The sequence below is a fragment of the Eleginops maclovinus genome, chromosome 13 (assembly GCF_036324505.1).
Source record: "Eleginops maclovinus isolate JMC-PN-2008 ecotype Puerto Natales chromosome 13, JC_Emac_rtc_rv5, whole genome shotgun sequence".
NCBI lineage: Eukaryota > Metazoa > Chordata > Actinopteri > Perciformes > Eleginopidae > Eleginops > Eleginops maclovinus.
In genome coordinates this window covers 17,456,736-17,473,924 of record NC_086361.1, presented here as the reverse complement: position 1 = coordinate 17,473,924, position 17,189 = coordinate 17,456,736, and the positions used below count along the sequence as shown (strand labels likewise).

At 41.0% G+C, this 17,189-nt stretch overlaps 2 long non-coding RNA genes across 2 annotated transcripts; both read right to left on the bottom strand.

Moving 5' to 3' along the window:
* Positions 1-155: 155 nt before the first annotated feature.
* Positions 156-12,811, bottom strand: LOC134874508 (uncharacterized). The gene is made up of 4 exons (XR_010167079.1): positions 12,772-12,811; positions 6,195-6,455; positions 5,645-5,726; positions 156-1,254 (listed from the first exon to the last, which is right to left on the bottom strand). It is a non-coding gene; the product is annotated as an uncharacterized LOC134874508 (long non-coding RNA).
* On the bottom strand, positions 11,133-12,254 carry LOC134874509 (uncharacterized). The gene is made up of 2 exons (XR_010167080.1): positions 11,960-12,254; positions 11,133-11,178 (listed from the first exon to the last, which is right to left on the bottom strand). It is a non-coding gene; the product is annotated as an uncharacterized LOC134874509 (long non-coding RNA).
* Positions 12,812-17,189: the final 4,378 nt, after the last annotated feature.

Here is a 17,189-nt window from a genome sequence, read left to right as displayed (position 1 = left end):
AAAGCCGCCCTGCCCTTCCCACGTGTTCCAACATCGCCATGGAAAAAGCCTGTTTCCCTGGCAACCAAACTGGCTCCCTTTGTCACAGGAATGGGGAAAGAGGTGGAGGAGGGAGTGGAGGAAGGGGGAGTCGAGTGGAGGCATGACACTCCCGGCTGACCTCCACCTGACCTCTAGGTGAACATGCAGTATTGGGTTCCTGCTTTCCTGGAGGGAGATTGGTCATTTTTTGTCCCAAACAAGTTCTGCCACAAATCAATTTCTCTCTTTATAATGTTTCCGTACAAAATAATACACATTTTAATACAGTCGAGAGAACGAGCAGATGTTCTAAGACAGCATGAGGAAGGACATTTACATTGGCCACCATTACTCCACGCTGACAGACATTGCTGCTTAAATGCGTTCCAAAAAAGCAGACAACTTTTCTTCTACTGCCCCCAGTGGCGCATTGTACGCCCAGTGAAGGTGAAACAGGGGGAAGCATAAAAAGGGCTGCGTGAAAGAGAAATGACCGAAGGCGAGGAAATGGAGGATGCAGTTCAGAAAGCGTAGTGGTGAGAAAAAGACAATGGCTTGTTAATACAGCGGTCTGCGAAAAAGAGAGACAAAGTGAGACGCCGTCTTTATGTCGACCTGCGGCTGCTCCCATAGCAAAGGCTGGTACTCTAGCTGTAATGTTAACCTAGTGTTTCCCTAATGGGCTTAATGACATATGGAGCACAGATTACAGCAGGAGCCGGCTCACTTTGAAACCACTGTCGCCTCCCTCAGGGCTTGGCGAACACTACATTAGGCAGACATCGTGACTGAAGACACAGGTCAAGTCTGGTGAACTATAATGGTTAAGGGAGATAACTGAGAGAATCTTTACATGACCTTAAACATCTTTACATCTCATTATGAGCGGCTCTCAACAGGTGTATAACTTCAATTCAAATAGCATAAATTCCCTACGATCATTATCTAAGACACCACAGGATAATATGCTTCCTTTTGTAAATTCTCGCCACTGGCCTGTATGTCATCTCCCTAAGCATCTCTCCGCTGCGTATCACCCGCCATTTTGTTCCAATTTGTTCCGATCAGCGATATCTCCAACTTCTCTCAGCTCCTTTAGTCCGTCCACATCTCACTTGTCGTCTGGCCGTCATCTTCTGGTGGACTGTTACTGATGATATCGGATTGCCGTTGGCTTTACGCTGCTGGAAATTGGAGCTAATGGGCTTTCAAATGCTTTATTGTGAATGCAACCTGTCAAGAGAGGAGAGATAGGATCAGATTTGATTAGACGACAACAGAGGCAGAATAAAATGTATTTTAAAAGAGAGGGAATATTGTCTCGCGGCATGTGTTCATATGAAAGAAACAAAAGAGAAACTTAATGAGTCTATTAAACCAAATATACTACTTTTTTTTATTTGATGAGATACCCTTGGATCATTCTTATCTCTGCAAGTGTTTTTTCATCCCTGCTCCCATTCTCCATTCCTGGTTTCTTTTCTACAAATGCATCCCTCCCCAGCAGAGCAGAGAGTAACACTGCCTCTCTTGGTTGGATGTGGTAAATGTCTTCCTCTCTGGCAGATGAATGATGTCAAGCAGACATATTTATATTCATTTAGGACTGAGGAGGAGGAGAACCCATCTGTAACGGATGTGATAGAAACCGCTGTGTGTGAGTGTGTGTGTGCATTTAGGTGAGTGTACGCTTGTGTGTGTGTGTAGGCACACGCGTGTTTGAGCATGTGTTCCAAGGTATCCATCGTTTGTGATAAATGAATCATGCTTTTGTGCGAGCTGATACCGTGTTTGTGGACTTGTGTGTGTATAGGGTTGTGTGCGTTTGTATGCGTGTGTGTTAACGTGTGTGTATCTGCGCGCAAGCGAGGTCATTCCCCGGTCACTCGTTCAGGCTGTGTGATGAATGAAGAGGAGAGGTGCCTGCAAAGCCGGAGAGATTTGGGAGAAACATTGTTCCACAGGGTTAAAAATGGTCTTCTGTTGTGCCAGAGGCTGAGGGAATGTTACGAAAAAAATGTAAGGCTGCAACTTAAGCGGATGTTCATCATATTCGGTGTTGAAAATCAAGCTCGGCAAAGTAATAAACTCATAAAATATTAACATTAGCCATTCCATTGTGCAGATTTGCTCAGTGAGAGATTTTGCAATTAAACGAAGAATCCAAAATGTGCTCCCTCTCTATGTCCGTGTTCTTTTTTCCTACAGGAGAAGGGAGGTGGAAGCGACTCTGTTTGGTTTGGACGGCAGGCCGGTGGGGTCAAAGACATTTGACTCAACCAGGAAGTATCATGTTGCAATAGACAGGAAGTCTGTGTCTCAAACAGGAAGGACTTTACTCAGAGGAGGCTACTGAAAGCCAGCAGCATTCACAGCCATCCGAGTCTGTCAGCACGGGGACAAAAAATAGAATGTGTGTGTGTGAGTAGTTAGATCATGTCCTATTTTATATCTGAAATATCTACATGATGGAAGTTTTAACTTAACTCTTACTTAAAACCTGGATTTCAGGTACTGTACTTATTGTACTTTTACTACACTACCTTTACTTAGTATATTTAGTTACTTTGTAGATATGGATTAATAATATAAAACATAATCAACACTTAAATAAGACTAAAGCTACACATGGATAAAATTAACAAACTTCCCAGCAGTAAATGACATAATTAAAAATGTATTGATGCATTTAAAATAAAATAAATGCATCAATAATTATCATCAAAACATACGATACAAATCATTCCAAAATGGGTCAGTCTGCATAATGACTACTTCTTCTTGAGGAAGCTTTTGAATGCAGGACTTTACCTACTCTCTGGTACTTCTGCTTTTACTTAAGTATAAGATCTGAGTACTTCTTCTACCTTTGTTCAAAATCCCTTTTTTTTTTAAAAATGTGCAAATAACTCAGATATGGTGTCTAAGGCAAGGTGTGCAACAGAGCAATCATTTGTCTGGATGTCGGCCTGATAGAGGTCAGCGCTGATCTGAGGAACGGCTGAGGATGATTTGTGTGTATGCGTGCGTACATCCAGTGTGTCTGCTTGGGACAATGTGGTCAGGCAGAAGTGCATTGTGGGATCGATGTCCACACCTCGTCCTAAATTATTCATCCTGTCAGCTGGCCTGTCCACCATTGCTGTGGAAACCGCTGACCAAGAGCTTTACCCCCATCCCCACGGATTCACCTCTTCATCCCCTCCTCGGCCCTCACTTCCTCCCCTCTCTCTCATTATCTCTTACCTTCATTTACAGCCTCTCTCGCCCTCACTCCCACTTCCAGTCTTCCTTACTTCTCCTATCTTTTCATCCGTCTTTCTTCTACTCCCATTATTCAGTATATCTGTCTTCCTCATTAGTCCTGAACTCACACTGACTCACTTCTTCACTTTCTTTCTCTATTTTTCCTCTTCCTCTCTTTTTCCATGCTGACATCCCCTCCTCTGCTCCCCGTGTGCTGCTGACTAAGATTATAATGTGTTGGCTTTGTAGGATGTTTATGTTTGTGTCTTTGAAGTCTGCCCTAGTGGCCTTTTGGAAGACAGCCATAATCCCATTGAGCCGCCAGAGGTTGTTCAACGTGCAGCTTGTGTGTGTGTGTGTGTGCGTGTGCGTGTGTATTCCTCCTCATACATGTGTGCACATGATCAACTCTGTGTGCAGTGTGTGGGTGCGCGAGCGTGCGAGTGTGAGTCCGTAATTGTGACATGGCTCATACATCATGGCCAGAGCCCGTTTGATTACAAGCGGAGGGGCCCGGTGATTAATCGCTGGATTCAGCTTCCTGGCCCGAGTTGTGACACCCGGTCACAGAGCATCTGTAAAGACACACCCCCCTAGCCCTACTGCCCTGCTCTAGCGTACCCCCACACCGCCTACACCCCTATACACACACACACCAATATACCCCCTGCCTTCCCCTCACTTCCTCCCCCGCAGTCCATTACCTTCTGCCCTTCTCTCGCCCCCAACAACACACCTTTCCTTTTTGCTTCCTCACCAGTCTTTCCTCCCTTGTACTCCACCACCTCCTGTTTTATCTTGGCCCAACCCTTCCACCTCCTATTCCCCCTCTCCCCAAACTCCAGTACCACAGTATATCTTTCCTTTACACTCCCTTTCCGTACTCCCTCATCTCGCTCCTCTCCCCTAACCTTTCCTTTTTAATCCATTCTGTGCAACCCACAGCCTCATATTAACCAAAGCCTTACTGTTCTGATCTTATCACCTTTAGCCTCGCTGTTTTTCCTCTTTCCCACAAGCTATGACCCCTCCAATCCCTCTTCTGTATACACCAGCCACACTCACCCTTTCTCCTAATCTGATTCAGCTCCCTTCCAAATGTATCTTTACTCCCTCATGCACACACAGCCAAAAGCGTCTTCTGTACTTCAGCTCCAGCATCTAAAAGGATCTTTAGCCCTCTCCCCCTGCCAGCTGAGGTCATGTGATCCAAGTCCCCGAGGTCTAAAGCAACCCTTAATCTTAGATCAAGCAACCTTGAGGCTTATTTTTCCAACTAGGACATTTTTCTAGTTCTCTGCTGGTACATTTTGGGTGCAGGTCAGAGAGTCATGTTTTTCTTTGTATTAATCAATGTTTGTAGTGTAGTGAAAAAAGTAAGAAATATGAGTATTATTGAGCATCAATTTTGCCAAAGTATATCAATAATGTAAAGGATAAGCCTTGTGCTATTCAACATTTTCATCATCATCGACAACTGAGCTTGCAGCTTCTAGCCTATTTCCCTAGAGAATGTAAATCCTTAAACTCTTCAATTTAATTTTGAAGACAACAAAATAATCTCAAAACTGCGGGTAACTGTTTTCTTTTTTTCTCAAACAGGAGTTAATAGTGTATTTGATAAGAAGTATTTTTATAAACGTGGATGAATATTGTGTGTAATCCACTCAAAATAAAGCCCACTCTTATTAACAAAGTTCTGTGTTTCTCGATAGTGAGAGCAGAGGGAGTATGTGATATCAGGCTACAGCTACACAGAGGCTACTTATTAGAAGAGTAACTATAAGATCATGGTGAATAACAACTGTAAAATATCATAACGTAGATCCTGATTTGAGTATCTCCTATTTCCCAAAAAAGGCTGCAACTCTGCACACATTACAAACTGAAATCAAATGACTTCCACATATTGTTAGCCTCACAGAATAATTTCCTAAGTCATAATTTGAGGTTATTTATACTGTAAGAGTAAGTTATATGATTTAGGAAATTATGCTACAAGGCTAACGATTTAAATTGTAATATACTAAAGACTAGGTCCTGGAAAAAAGCAAGCCAAAGCTGTGACCATTTTCAGCAAATGTTACTGAAAGATACCAAGGTGTGTTGATGTGATGAGTATTTGATTTAGCTGTCATTTGTGTGCGTAAAAAACAAAACAAAATCAGGAATATTTCAAATATGAATCATACCCTTTAAACACAGCATAGATTGAACGATTCGAAAAGACGTGTGAGGAAGCGATAGATGCAGGTTCAGAGTGAAAGGCAAACAAAGGAAGAGTGTGAGCAAGCAAGCTAGAGAGAAGCAGAGACAGTTTGTGTGAGCGTGTGTGTGTGTGCATGAATGCGTGTGTGCGTGTTCCCCTGGCTCTCACCTCCATGCGGTATCAGGATGAGGGATGGTCCTGCCAGCGATCAGCCCGAGCCTGGACTCAAGCTCCGCACAAGGATTCCCTGCTGAAACCATTAGTCTGGGCATTAAACACCATTAGAGCGCACACACACACACACACACACACACACACACACACACACACACACACACACACACACACACACACACACACACACACACACACACACACACACACACACACACACACACACACACACACACACACACACACACACACACACACACACACACACACACACACACACACAGACACAGAGAGAGAGCGCAGGAGAGTGACTGCCAGGTTTGGTTGTAGCTGAAGGTAGAAGAGCAATGGTAGAATGAGAAGAACAATGACGTAAAGGAGGGATGAAGATACAGAGGAGGTCGGAAGGGCATTAAAAATAAATCTACTTTTCCTTAACGTGTCTTTCTCTTAACATCCTCTACTCTATTTGCCTTTTTTCTAATGCATAATTAATTAACGGCATGTAAGAAATTAATTTCCTGGATGTCAGGTGTAAGCTTACCTCATCGTTCCCCCGCTCTGCACATGGATGCCTTTCCCATGTATGCCGTGTGTCTGTGCTCTCATGTTGCACACTGGAGCGAGTGTGTCCCTGGCGATCCAGGTGTAATTGGGTTAGTGACAACCAGGACAATGTGACACCTGCAGGTCTCAGCTGTGGCTCTCCCCGCTGAACTGGCCGGGAGTCAGCTGGAGCTTTGTCATCTGGACTGGCCGCAGATGAAATGGCCATTCTGGGACTGATCCAGGGTTAGAGGCTCCACTGCACACAACACAAATATCAGTCTAAATACTAACCTTTTGTCTTTCTAGCAGGACACAAGCCACGATACAGGACAGAGAAAGAGATTACGTGACATACACCTCATACTATAAATAACGGTGGCAATTAAGAGCAGCTTCTTTTCACACTCAATCACATGCATACAAAATACAGTCTGGAGAAAAGATGCTCAAGTAACGCACAGGATTACTGTGGTTTGGAATTTTGGATTTTCAAAGTTTTCACTATTTGAACCAATTTCATGGGAAAAAAAGAGTATCTGATCTGCCTTTATTGAGAATAAAGTGTTGCATTGCACCAGTCAGGAGTTATGCCCTAGTGCTCACAGTAAAGTAGGTTTTTGTTGCACTCTTTGGTAACATTAATGAAGAAAACTAGCAGGCTAAATCAAGCTAATATGCAACTAATCATTGGATGTAAGCAAGTTTTGGGATTCAATTTTGGGATTATTAGAGAAATCTGTTGAACATTCATGTTTATTTTCATACTTATGCTCAAATCACTTTTTAGCATTAGCAAGTGCTACCTTGATACCACTTCTTTCTACGCATTTCATTGTTTAAATGTTAATTGAATCCATTAATGAAGAGAAAATAAATCTGCAGGGTGTCTAGGCATACAATCAGACACAGGCAAAGATATTTATTGAAAGCTCTGTGCTTCCCACTGAAAGGGGGTCTGAGCTTGTGGTCTGAGCATTACTGACAAAATATCCCACATACATGCAGCAAATAAACGCTGCTGTTGTGTGACAGTTTCCCGGATGCCCTCCTCCTCTCATCAGGCAGAACTTGTGATCACAGACTGATATCATCACACAAACGTCTCCCTGTCACATTGGATTTCTGCTGCTCAACTCTGAGGACTGTCTCTCTAGGCCCGAGTGGCGGCAGACCATGCTAACCAGCGCGACGCCATCGGAAGCTAATAAATCATCTGTGGTTTTATTTCAGATTTATTCGGACCGTAATGAAGACGCGACGGGCCCCGGGCTGTAACCGACGGCGACAGGGTGACACTGATGAATGGCTGAAGGTGCGTTCTCTACAGTCGGTAGGAGAGGGAGGACTGTCAGGCTGCTACGGTGAGCTGTGTGTGTGTGTGTGTGTGTGTGTGTGTGTGTGTGTGTGTGTGTGTGTGTGAGAGAGAGATCACTAGCACTCTAAGGATCTGTTAGATCCACAATATGCACAATTACCATACAAAATAACATTACCATCAAATACATTATTATTAATCTACTCTTTACAAAGAGCGAGTGGATCCTAGCAGAGAAAATACTCTGCTTATGACCACCATCACCATTATCATTACCAGAATCATGGCTTTGGTCCTCACTATCTGCATCATCAACATCTTTATAATCATCATTTGCATTACTTTTATGGTCAACAAGTTATCCTCATCACCTCATTATCTACATTATCCTCTTTGTCGACAGCTCTATCATCATCTTCGTCACCTAAACATCACGTGATCATGACCATTAACAGCTAAATCTTTGCCACTACATGCGTCTTCATCATCATCGCAAACACTTTTATAATCATCTTTGTGCTCCCCATCCCCGCTATTGTACTGTTGTTGACAATATCATAATCATCATTCATCATCACTGTTAACTTCGTCATTATCAGTGTGATTCTCAATATTTATGGACATCATTACAATTTTCATTTAAAGCAGCATCACTAACATGTTCATCGTGTTACTTGTAACATGACCGCCGTAATAACCATCACAAATACACCAAAATCCAAATTATTGGCATTAACTTTACCATCACAATCATCACCAAGATCATAACTAACTCAATCATCATCATTACTACGGTCATAACCACCATAGCATCATTATAACACATTTCATTCACACATTACCATTGTCAAAATGTGGATCCAAACAATCCAACTTTTTCTCAAATGATACCTCCACCAATACTATGCTCTCTTTGCGTTATATATTAAAATCTGCATACCTCACTGAATGGACACCGTTTGCCCACCATGATTGAATGACTGTAACTCGGAGTAGACTCATTTAATTATTATGATAACATTAACGTCCTCAATATCTTCATCATCATTAAAATCACTGCTTCAACCTCACCCTCATCACCATTACCACAATCATCAATATTATCAAACCTCTGACCTCGTCTCCACCCTGTGTATGCATTCCCATCACTCTCTGTGTTGCTGTACTCTATTACCCTGACTCTGTGTTTTGATAGCGCGCTCTTTCTGTGTGTCATCACAGTCCTCTCTGTCAGCCAAGGACAAATCGACTGAACCAACTCAATGCTTCAATCCTGGCAGCTTCCAGTCATCTTGTCAATCAATGAATCCATACCAAGCGTGTCTCACCCGGGCCTGACACAGTACGGCACAGCACTTTTTGAAGAGCACAAAAACACGTGGATGCACCATACACACCTACAACAATGGCACAGACTAGATGTTGAGGTTTGACTAAGTTGGCACTATCACAAACTAAAAATATGTCCTCTCTGGTCAGCTGAGATCACAGCATTAACAATGAACTCCATTAGTGACCAAAACTGACAACTACGAAGGGTTTCTTTCTTTCTTTGTTTCTCACTACTGGCTAACACAACGAGTCGTTGAGCATGTGGATCCTCCAAAGCGTCAACACTTGGTTACTGTTGCTACCTCGGCCAATAAATCCTGTTCTTCTTTTTCCTTTCAGGGACCTACCACAGCGTAGAAGCAACCGTTTCCTAGAGTCTCAAAACATATCTGCTAGACACTGACAGCAGGGGTTTTTAAAACTGTTTAAACAGAGATTCAAGGTTAGGGAATTAATGAGCAACCTCATAACAGGTCTGTTTTAAATCCTTCCTCTCTCAGCACCAGAGTTTGTATTTCATTATTTTCTAACAATGAGTTTTATACTCTCTGTTTGTGTCCCCAGTCTGCACTTAGCCTGCATTTTAACTGAGACTGGAGCTTTTCAAAAATATCTTTAAAAAAAACAAACTTAAAGATTAAGATGACAACTTTCTGTAGCTTCGTCATCTCTCCGTAATCACTCAAAGAGCTGTGACTCCGCAATGAAATGGGGATCTCTACGATTTCTCATGGAGCACCGCAGGTATCACTGTTAGTCTTGGTTAACAGGCAGCATTTATTAGCTGTAATCACAACACTATGTCATGCTGGTTTAGTGTTGAAGACAGAATGATAACATATGTAACAAAGATAACAAAATCAAAAAGAGTTCAGTTAATAAAACAGTTTAAAAGAGTTATCATGGAGGACGTGCAAACAAAGTAAGGAAAGTAACCAGCTGTGTTGGTACCACCATTACTTACATCCTAATATTTGGTGTGTGATGCACATTTTATTTTATGTTTGCTGATCAAAAGAGCAGGAAAAGAGATTTTTCAGGTTTCCCATTGAACAGACTCTTCAGTGTGGATGCCATTTCATCAAATTTAGCTGGCTTACTGTCCCAAGATGGATTTGGATGCACCGGACATGGAAGGTATCGAAAAAGGATTAGATTGTTTAAATAAATAAACTGCTGAACTTGCATAACAATATTCATATGATTTAACAAAAGCACTCAATAAAAAAGGGGTGTCATAGTTGTTCAGTATAGAAATACAATCCTGCATTGCTTTGAAGTCATACAATCATATTATATGGAGGTTATATAAAGATCCAAGTGTTTACGATACCAGAAAATACTTTATCAAAAAGAGAATTAAGTAGAAGACTAACTTAACTCTTATAAAATAGGTAGGCTATGTCCTTCTTGTCTAGTTTAGTTTTAGAATGCTGTATTGATTTAGAGAAATTGGGTCACATGACGTAAAAGCTATTGAAAAAAAATGCAAACTTGTATTTAAAAAAAACAAAGGGCTGAATATTTATTAAACTATGATAAAGCAGAAACCATACAATCTAATTGAAAGGGTTGTGTCTTATTTGTCCAGTGTAGTAGGGTAAGAGTACCCATTAAGCCCACCAAAATCTAAGTTTAGCTATTTTTCCTAGATATAGACATAATTTGTAATTGAAACAATTTGTTATATGGCAAGATTTACCTCTCATTTGAAGATTTACTATTTAGTTTATGTACATTTCAAAATACATAATTAACAAATGTTAAGGAAAAAGTCAAAAGTCTGGCATGGGCTTAATTGGTACCGTGGTACCATTTAAGCCCATGTGTGTTCCAAATAAGCCCACAACATCATTTATTGATAAAATAAACTTGTTTAATGCTTTTTTTTAAAGTGAAAAGCTTTTTATTTAATAAATGACAGTGGAAATGTTTTTAAAATCTCTTTTGAAAAAGATCTGAACAAACGATGTAGGCCTAGATGACAAACAGTGCAGTACACAACACAGAACAATGAATCCGTTAATTTAGTTTAATTTCCTTTTAAATCCCTTGTTGTAAAAGATAATCTGAACTGACATTCAACATGACAAACAGTGCAGTATACATCAACACAGAACATGAATCATTTCATTGAATTTTCTTTTGTTTCAGGCAATTTAATGAGCAGATTTCATCATTTTAATTTTTTGTTTGTATGCAGTCTCCACCTCAATGTGGTTGCTCAGGTAGAATGGGCCTTATTATCCTTATTGCTCCGTCATGGTAAAGGCGACATGCCTCTACCATCTTTGGACATGTGCTGTAGTTTTTTCTCTTTGACATTTCCTTGCTGAAAACAAAGACATCTATAATCATAATCACACCAAGTTAGTTTACATTCTATCTATCTATCTATAGGCTATATCTCTCTGTCTGTCTCTCTATCTCCATCTATCTATCTATCTATGCGTATCTATATAGTAAAGTAGATCAGTAATTTAAAGTCACACATTGCACTGTTTATTTTAAACAATTTTGAACAGAAAACTGCATTTAACTGGTACTAGAGGAAATTCTCTATTGAAATACATGAGGTGGGCTTAAATGGTTCCGCCATGATGAGCGCTGAAAAAAGACAAAGCTTTCTTTTCAAAATGTAAGATATGTTTACAAAAACATGCGTGGAGCTTAAATATAGTTTGAATCAAACATTACAGCAGTTACTGCTGTGCACAAATTCAGAAATATTAAGTTTTTATCATTAAATATTAGCATGTGCTCGCTGTAGTTTGCATGCACTTTCATGTGATGTACCATTTAAGCCCATCTGTAAAAGAAGCTAATTTATGAAATTAATCAACTCCACAGAACAATCTATGATGTATTTATCTAAATATCAATGTTAAAGGAATAACAAAACGCTTAATATTTGTAGCTGACAACTTAAGTTCTTGTGGCAGTGTAGCTTTAACACGGCAGGGGGTATTAGCATGAGATTAGCTATGTTTGCAAGCTCATAAAACTCATCTTTCCATTTGAAGGGAAATGGTATAATTCGGCAAAATACTATATATCTGTATATCAAAATTAGCACATTTACCTCTTATTTGACATAATATTAATGTACTTACCAAAGATGTGGCTGAAAATTGATGAAATTTGATAATTTCTGACAGGTCCCAAAACACCAAAGTTTTTGGCTGTCTTCTTGTCAGGGGTCCCGAACCTATATACATTTGGGCGGGGCTAACTCAACAATGGAAAATGTGATTGGTGTGCAATAAAAAATGTGATAGAAGTAACAAACCATTTGATTGGATGAAATAATTGATGACAAAATATATGTTTTCCTTTTTTTGTAAATTGACATCAAAGTTAAAAGTGGGCTTAAAGGGTGCATGGGCTTAATGGGTACTCCTACCCTAATAATATTTGGTCTGGCTTGGTAGTCAATAGGTCAAACGACAAGGAAACTATTGAAACATCACAATACATTAAGAATATTACATTTACTTTTTAAAAAATATACATCTAAATCCAAAAAACGCCCTTACACACATATATGTTGGCATTTTTATTTAAAAAAAAGATGGTTTTCTGTCATTCAAATTGAAATTCATTGATGGTTCCAAAGTCAATAACTGTAGTTTAGAGTTGGGCTTAGCTGTAGGTAAATTAACTCTGACTGACGACAGTCTGTGAACGCAGTAAGAAGACCGGAGAGAAAGTCAGTCTGATATCCAACCTCAAACTAACTTCACCTCGGCCCAACTGTTGGATATAAATACGTAGTGGGATTAGCGGATCTCCTCTAAGGGCGATTTTTCCGTGACTCGGTCAATCCAACAACACATATAAACAACGTAAGTGCCTTTAATGCAGTTTGTACGCGTTTATGTAAAGATAAGTTAAGTTAACAGCGTATCATGACCTCAACACTTACCTGATTTGCCTCCAAATATCAGGGTGTGCGCGAAAAAAAGACTCCCGGGGAAACCAAAACCTGTTTATTGTTCCGGCGGGGTGCTAAATATGTGCCAAATGTTTGGTCGCTAGCTTTGTTGTAATGTATCATTTATAAATTATGTATATAGGTTGTTGTTAAACTATTTGATGTCATGTTTATTCATGTATGATGTTTGGTAGTCTATGTAACACAGGTCTGAGTATAGCTCCCCTGTTTTTGGTTGCAGTAGGATGTGCTGGGAGACTGTGACTTCTACATAAGTGTAAATAACTTTAAATGAATGCCAACATGTTGGTGTTTGCTGTATCTCCTGCCTCCTGAGTTTTGTGCTTGACCTCCTCCCTGGTAAGTTGAACCAAAGAAAGTCATTGTTAATTGTATTGCAAACGAAACGTGTTAATTTTCACATTGAAATATGACTGTTCTCAATTAAATTCTGTGATAATTAAGAAATTCTAAGCTTTTTAGAGGATGATGTACACAGATGCTTTTGCAGCTCTCTGTGTCTATAATGGTGTGCACTGTAGTGTGAGTGTGTTGTCACTCCATCGGCCTGTCTCTCCAATGACTGCTGTTTGTCTATGGTGAGACAACATGAAGGCATTTAGCCTCTCCCGCTGACAACCACCATGAAAGGACAGATAACACACTCCTCCTTTACAAAAGACTGGCAGCATCTCTCTCCTTCCATCTTCATCACTTCCTCTCACACACTCTGTTACACTCCTTCACTCTGCCTCCCAATCCCCTTTCCAGCCCTCTACCAAGCTGTCGCTCACTGGCTGCAGAAATCTCTATTACAATCTCTTATCCAGTTATCTACCCTGTCCTTCACTACTCTCTCTTTCTCTCCTCCTCTATCCCTCTTTCCCTCTCCTTTATCCACCCTGCCTATTCTCTTCCCTCCTGAGTGTTAATGAAAAGTTGTGCTATGTTGACCATATTGCAGCACAGTTAGTGGGTCTTTTAATTTTAGTTTTCATATGGGTAGCAGGCACGCTTTCATACACACACACACACACACACACACACACACACACACACACACACACACACACACACACACTGATAAGTGCACGGAGCCAGTTAATTAGAGCTTGAGGCCCTTCTCTCCTAATGAACCTGAGGGTAATTAAAGAGCCCCTGGACACGGGTGTGTCTGCGAGCTGCTTCTAATTAAGCCCCAGTGAGCTGATTGAGCTAATTAGCTAAAAGCTCGATGTCGGACACCAAAGCATTCCAGCCCCCGTGGAACACAGGAAGTTACAATGTTCCCACATTGTCCCTGGCAACACTTTCATTTCCTGGGGCATTAATCACCAGAGTTACAACTGTCGCCATAGTTACTGCCATACGGGAATGGAGGGATTGGAGGGGGGGGGGGGTAAGTTGCATCCCTGAGGGTGAGAGGTGTAGACGATACATATTTGAGCTCTGGGGCAATTGGACCAATATCATGCTGAGTTTACAGCCAGCAGGTAGGAGTGGGAATGTGTGGTGGGAGAATTGGAAGTGTGTCAACATTTATATTATGAAACAGCTCACAACAAAGCTGCTATTGTATAACAAACCTCTGTAAGATATGGACTAGTCATCAATTAATAACCCAAAGCTGTCGCACATTGGTTGTGGAAACCTACGATTAAGTTCAACTTTGGTTTAATTTACTCTTCCCTGTTCATCATTTCTTTACGCAATGATACCATGGTGGTAACTGAAGTACTTGTTGGTGTCTTGGAAAAGAGAAACAAACACGAGCAATCAATCCTGAAGATGAACAGTAAAGATATTATTAAAGCTGAAGTTGTAAGCATCCATCACAGTTTAAAGACCAACCCGTAATCTTCATTTGGTTTCTTATATCTTTTTTTTCTTCAATTGACCATTTGTGTGGATTGCAGATAGAAACCTGGAATACAAAAAGCTAAATCTGAGTTTTATTACCCTGTAGGTTTCCTTTAAGGAAGAAGTGGTTTGGAGTTTACTTATTTTTTGGTGACCTGCAAAGAATAGTTAGTGCAAACTGTCAGACATTCTCTCCTCCAAGACATTCATGATTTCTCAATCGGATGAAGATGCAAAATCCTATATAAGAAGTGGAGTGATGAATGATGAAGACAGTTTCAGCATTTGATAATTGCTAAATCTCACAGCTACACACACCTGCACAATCAAATATCGAGTTTTCAGTTCCACTTACACGATCTGACAAGCACTCCATTAGATGCAAATGAAGCCTTAAGATTCCTATCAGTGACTAATGCCAAAGCCCAGATCTTTGTGAGGTCAGCAAAGAATTGTGGTCCACTGTACAGCAATTGGAGGTTTACTTGGACAATGTACATATTTGGTTTGCTTGTTGCAATAGTGCTTTAGTTGATTATCATTATCAAAAAGATATCGATCTCCATCAAGTATAGTGTCTGTCATCGGCGTCATGTGCAAAGGAATGTTTTTAAGGGTAAGCTCAAGCAAAAATGCATAGAGATAAGAGCAGTTCTCATATCACAGTCATAAGAAGTTGACATTATGAATTCAAGTGTTTCCAAAGTCCTCCCGGAAATCACAAAACTTCCAAGAGCGAATACATCCCAGACCGTAGATTTTCATCTTGTTTCATCTGCCTCCTCATTTTCATCTCCCCTTCTATTCCTCTCTCAAGCTTGCGTCGCCAATAACTCAGCGTCCAACTTCATAGCTAGAGCGCATCTGATCCCCATTCATTTCCGCAGCAGGGAGAGGGAGAGCTGGCGTTGGCCACAAAGGCCCTGATCAATCATGATCTAGCACGACAGCTTGTATTAGAGACGGAAAGATGGAGGGATGGAGAGATACAGAGGAAGAGAGTGGGGAATGTAAGATATTCAGACATGGATATTTCTCTTTCGGAGATGTGTGTGATTTGTCGACATGACCAGATGTGATCAGAAGACGTTCTAAGGAAAAGGAGTGAGAGGAGGATGGGGAAGAGATGTAGGAAAAAAAACATCCCCATCCCTGTTCGTTATTAAGAGATTAAATCCCATCTCTGACAGACTTGTCACTGCAGGAGACAGAATCGAGCATGGCCGGTAATTTGACTAGTTCCCTATCTCCTCAACGCTCAGTTGGCCGATGACAGCCAGGCGACAGAGCGTTGAATATGCAAGATGTCTCTCCTTCTTTCCCTCTAAACTCCACCATCTACCTCAGAGACACACATGCACTCACTGATGTATGCATACACACACAACCCTGCGAATGCTGCTTTTAACCATTTGCATTCTCACTGAGAGGTTTTGACCTCTGAGGATAATGACGGATGAAGGCTTGCAGGTTCAGGTCCCTCACATTTGTATTAGCAACACAAATTCTGACTTTCAATATCCAGCATCAGCTTCGGCCTCTCTCTCAGTGAGTGTGTGCGCATCTCCACTGACAGTTCCTGTTAGCCTGCTGTGCAGATCCTTCCAGCACACCCACAGTGAATCCAGTCAGGCCAGGTGTTATTTTAACACTCACTTTCAGAAGATGAACGAGGGACGTTTTCCTCCTCCTCCCATCTCACACATTCTCATCCCCTGTTCTCTCTTTCCCCCAATCCCATCCCTCCATTCGGAAAAGCATGACCCAGTATTACAGTGACATTATGGGGCCACTTACCGCCCTGCTAAAATAAACCCCAGTGAAGGAGGCATGTGACAGAACGGGGTTACAGTATGCCGTTGCGCAAATTAATCAAACAAATAAACGAGGAATTTAGACTTAAACAGGGAAGCTCTCTGCCTCCCTTCCCTCCTCTATCGTCTATTCTCTTGTCTCACAGCTCCTGTGTTTGTTCTCATCTTCGCTCTGAGACACACAGTCTAGCAGAGTGAAACACACTAACCTGCACGGAACACATTCATGCACGTGCAGCTCCTGAAAGGTAACAGGGAAGCTAGCAAGGACCTCAGAAGCAGCTAGTTCCTCCCATTTACTTAGCGTAGTTTCGGCTGGAACTGTTCAGTCAGTCCATATTTCACTCCTGTCCAAATGTGTGTTGCTGGTGGCACTCACATGTCTTATTTAAACATTTCTATATCAACATTTTACTCAAGCAAAAATATTTCCTATAAGTCCGGTCAAACTACACATTTCAATGCCTACTCTGTCAACACATTGTCAAATGGCAAGACCTATGACATTGAAATGCTAACAGGCAGGACAACTGTAGCATCACTGATGATCTTGCTGTTCATGTTGCATAGCCTGCTATTTTGTATCAACGTAATAAAGATTGTTTCTCCAGAGGCTGTATTTATGATTATGTAGTGTACAGTGGAGGCGGTCACAAGAGTTAATATCTAATGCAGTTGGTTATTGCAGAGATCACATCATGTATCTGTTTCATTATCATATTAGAGTCCTATTCC